Genomic DNA, 5,254 nt, shown 5'->3' on the forward strand with positions numbered 1-5,254 from the left:
CTTACATTGTTTTTGTTCTTAAACAATACTGGGAGATGGACAAAGATTTGGTTGGAAAATCAGAAATGGTTTGCGAGAGATGATGCTCCAAGACATTACACTCACACTTTTATCACTGGTTCTAGTCACATTTTCAGGACCTATAAGGCAAGCTTAATTTTCTTGAATCAAGCAACACTGGGGAAGCTGGATGTTCAGTGTGAAATTTTACATGCTCTGCTTCCTGATGGCTCATCTGCCTAGAGACACAAGGATCAAATCCTGCTCTCCATTGCACCTCTTTTGAGTGTAGACAACCCATCAGTTAAAATGCTGACCGATGTCCACTTTTGCTCCCACTGTGCTAGTGCACCAGTGAGACACAGCCTCAAGGGCTGCAGCCCAGGAAGAATGCATGGATGCCCTCGGTCCAAGAGGTAACACGTGCCCATAAGAAATGAGAACTACACCTATGTCTTTGGAACGAGAGTCATGCTTGTCACCAAAGGGAGTGGAGTGGAGTCCAACACCAGAACTTCCTCTCGTCTAACTCACTTTATTTGTACTACACACCAGTAAGCCTTACAACGGGGCCATAATTATGTATCTAGAGCATTTTATTAAATGAAAAGTTACCAGAAGAAATCAGTGCTAACCTGGTGGCACCTACCAACCCTGATTTACCATATAGTACAACCCTATAACAGTGTAGCCCTTGGCACAAAATCCAGTAGCAATAAGGAAACTTCTGTCAATGTATAGGCATGGAGACTAGTTAAGGTGGAACAATTGCTTCCAATCTACTCAGGCTGATGCTGGCACTTCTTATAAACATTATTGCTTTGGCAACATCCTGCTGGGGACATGCTCCAGGACAAAGCTACCAGCAGGTGCTTGCACACATCAAGAAGCTGAAAATCAATTTCAGTGCCAAAAAGCCAGTGCTATCCTGGCCCAGAAAGTCACGGAACACCCAACAGCCACTTTCTGACACTAGAACATTTAAATAAGGGTTTAAAATAATTTAATCAAATAGTATAAACCAGATATTTGCTTTAGAAGATGACCTTGCACAGGAGGGGATGCGGGAAGATGTACCTGATCACAGAGAGAGAGGGCGCTAGATGGAACGCTGTAGTACTTTGTGGAGGGCCTTGCAAAATCTTGTACAAGTCCCAGAAAGGGTTTCAGAATATTTATACACAGCAATAAAAAAAACAAACCCAGGGCAGCACGTTTCAGAGCCCAGGTCAACTGACTTGGGCTTGCGCGGCAGGGCTAAAAATCACAGTGTAGACTTTCCCACTCAGGCTGCAGCCCAAGCTCTGACACCCTCCCGCCCTTACTGGGTTTCAGAGCCAAGGCTCCAGCCCAACCCACCATGAACAGCTACACTGCTAGTTTTTAGCCCCGCAGGGCAAGTCTGAGTCAGTTGACCTAGCCTCTGCAACTCGCTGCTGTGGGTCTTTTTTTGCAGTGTAGCCATACCCGCAGTATAGACACATTTTTCTTAATACAAGTTGAAAAGTCCCACTGGCCAGGTACCTATTTGCTCTGAGCTAGACAGCTGGACTCTGGCACTTCCCAGGGTAAGTTATGCAAATTGTTGCCACAGGGTGTCAGACTGCTGTTCACAGTGGGGCTTTGTTGCATCACCTGCAGCATTTTCGCTGGTGCCACAGGAGCACCTGCTTTGGGAGGTTCAATGAGCCAAATGCAGGCCTTCAAATAGCTATTTCAGCACTGCAAGTTCTAAAATCCACAGATCGCACCACTGCAGGGACAATGATTTACATTGACACACAACTGGTAAATAGCTGAAGCAGTAAACACTCTAAAAGCTGGGTTTCAGAGTAACAGCCGTGTTAGTCTGTATTCGCAAAAAGAAAAGGAGTACTTGTGGCACCTTAGAGACTAACCAATTTATTTGAGCATTGGTTAGTCTCTAAGGTTCCACAAGTACTCTAAAAGCCTGATCTCGAGCCCAGTGAAGTCAGTAGAAAGCCTTTCATTATTAATGTTAATGAGCTTTGGATTGGGCCCGAATATTGGGTGTGTTTTAAAAATCTAGGCTGGCCGTTTACAGTGGCTAGTTCAGGGGTGGCAGGTTTGTATAATTTTTGGTGGTGCCCAGAACCCACCCCTGCCCAAACTCTGTCTCCCCCAAACTCCGACCCCTCCCCACCTGCCCAAGGCTCTGGGAGGGAGTTTGGGTGGGGGAGGTCTGGGGTGCAGGCCCTAGGCTGGGGCAGGAGATTGGGGTGCAAGGTGCAGGTTCTGGGAGGGAGTTTGGGGATGGGAGTGGGTGCAGAGGGAGGAGGTGCAGGGGTGTGGGGTGTGGCTGCAGATGAGGGGTTTGGGGTGTGGGAGGGGCTCATGGTGAGAGTAGGAGTGTGGGGGGTGAGGGCTCTGGGACTGGGGGGTTTGGGGTGTTAGAGAGGCTCAGAGCTGGGACAGAGGGTTGGAGTGTAGGGGGATGAGGGCTCTGAATGAGACTGGGGATAAGGTGTTTGGGGTGCTGGAGGGGCTCGGGCAGAGGGTTAGGGAGCGGGGAGATGAGGGCTCTGGCTGGGACTTGCGATAAGGTGTTTGGGGTGTTGGAGGGGCTCAGGGCTAGGGTTGAGGATGTGGGGGGGTGAAAGCTCTGGCTGGGGGTGTGGGCTCTGGGGTGGGGCAGGACTGGGGATGAGTTTGGGGTGCAGGCAGGCTGCTCCGGGACAGGGGCCAGAGAGGAGGACTGCCCCCAGCCCTTTCCCTGCCAGCAGCAGCGAGCGCTGGGGGAGGAGCCCCCCTTTCCCGCCCCCTGAGCAGCACACTCATCCCCACCACTGTCACTGCATGTGCTCCTAGGGCCCCTCTCAGGTCTAGGAATCTCCCTCACCTCCCGCGTGGTGGGTGCCAGGGGGTGCTGCATGCGCCTCCTCCTCTCCTGCTGCCCCTCACTGTAGCCTCACTGGGGGTGAGGGATGGGGCTGCCTCCTTGCCCAGCAAGGGGCAGAAGCGGTGACTGCGGGGGGAGGAGGGGTCCTGTGCTGGTGTATGGTCCCGCCGGAAAAGGGAAGGGTCTGAGGTGGAAGGGCAGGGTCAGTCAGTCTGCCCTGACAATGAGGTGGGGAGGGGGGGGCACTAGGACCCGGAGGCAGCATGGAGCTGCTCGGAAGAGGCCGAGGCAGGGACGTTCTGCTGCGGGCCCGGGGAGGTGCGTGCGGGTAGCAAGCAGGGGCCGGCGGAGGTGCCGCGCGTGGGGGACACCCGGCCCCAAATATTGGTGGAGCTGGGCCCCTGGGCTCTGAATATTGCTGGTGCCAAGGCACCACGTGGAGATATAACTCGCCGCCCCTGGGCTAGTTAATATAAAAACTGGTCCTGACGCTCTGTTACACAGATTAACTCACCAAAGCCCACTCCTGAAGCGGGCCGAACATTCCCGACACAGCATGCTGGAACAGGCCCTGAGCAAACAGTGACTCACCTCACATAACTCAGACCTGCCCTCACTGCAGCAGCTGGGCGGAGGTAACACAGCCAAATGATGCTATTTGAGTAAGCAGGGAAAGTTTAACCACCTACAACGAAATCCTGAACAACTCACTCACTATACTATAGCAATGAGCCACACCAGGCTGTCCGTTAGCAGGCTATCTGTGCATGCCATGGGTGTGTCCGCCTCATGCCTTCGGCAACCCACTGCCCTACTAATGCACATCTGATGACATTATTGCACTATCCTTTAAAATTGTTTTCTTTAAAAAAAAATACCAATGCCTTAAAACATTATGTCTCCTTGCATGCTGAAAAGTAGCTCCTAGTAAAAGGCTCCGCCAAACTAGGGTGGAGAAAGATATAAATATAATTTCTCCCTTCTAATCGGAACATACTGATTGTGAGTTCATTTTCTCTCACTCTCTCATTCGCTCTCTCTCTCTGGCCCTAGTTCAGAGAAGACTCTCTGAACTCTTTGGACCCTTGTCCCTCCTCCTGCCCCCCATTCTCCGGATCCTGGCTGACACTTCCTCAGGAATTTGTTGCCACGCAATCCCTTTATAACTCATATTTTACTGTACAAGTGGTGGTCCTGATTCTGCAATGCACAAAGCCTGGACAATCCCATATGCCTGTGCAGGGCCCCACTGAAGTCAGTGGGGCTCTATGAAGGTTTAGGGATCTGCCTGCACATTGTAAATTGCAGGATCTGAGCCTATATTTGGAATATTGAGCATTTCCAAATTTAGCTTTTCACTGGAATGTGGATTACAGGTTACCAGGGGATGAGCTGCTGAAAGGGAAGCCTGGCACTATGAGGACAGGGTAGTTTAAAATTGTCAAGTCTCACTCCCCTACCCCAAACCCTCCCTTTTCAGTCCCCATCTGAGGCTTCTTTTATTTTCTTTGTTTCCTCCATTAATGTATTCCTTCCACCTTTTTCTCTATACCTCTGAAGAGTCTGTTATTCCAATAAATGGCTGGAGTAAAGAACCTGAGTCAAACTGGCCTGCCTGCCACTGTTTGCATCTCCAGTGCGTGCAGTGACTTCGCTAAAAGCGTTGAACAAGTGCAGCAGTGTCCAATCCCATTTGTTTAATATCCTCTGGTGAAATAAACACACCTATGGAGAAGGTTCTCCAGGAATCAACAGACATGGACAAGTTAATTTCCTTTTTCCTTTTGTTTGCAAAGTATATCTTAATTAAATAGCCATTTTGTTCCATGGATTTTGTTCTTAATTTATTTGTATCTTGCTGTAGTATCTGTCAACTTGTTTAAGCAAAAATAAAAAGACAACATTTATTAAAGAGAAAGAGCATTACAGTGAAGGAGAGAAGGTAAGAGGTCTTTCACTGGCTTCTACAGGTGTGTAGAATACTGCAACAACAGTTTTTGCAAGTACTCAAATTTGTTAATGAATTGACCACACTAGCAACCCTCTTCTGTTTATTTTCTACAATGCTTTTCTGTTCCTTTCCACACGTTTGTGCAATCTCAAGCTTTCCTGGCACCCATAGTATCAGAAAGCAAATGGCAAAGTCTTGTCTGTGAGGAATCACAAAAACAAATTGTAAACAAGTACTCACTCCAGAATTGCTCATGCTCTCCTCATCTAATCAGGGAACACAAAAAGCACCACATGACTTATCTGACCAGTTACAACCAATCAACACAGTTCAATAGTGTGATGGGGTGTGTCAATGCCGCATTGGGCAAGCAGGGGTTAACCAGTCACTTTGGACCCAAGAGGCCACACCCTCTTGCCTCTACTGCACATGCTCCAGTTGGA

The sequence above is a fragment of the Chelonia mydas genome, chromosome 1, assembly GCF_015237465.2.
Source record: "Chelonia mydas isolate rCheMyd1 chromosome 1, rCheMyd1.pri.v2, whole genome shotgun sequence".
Taxonomy (NCBI): domain Eukaryota; kingdom Metazoa; phylum Chordata; order Testudines; family Cheloniidae; genus Chelonia; species Chelonia mydas.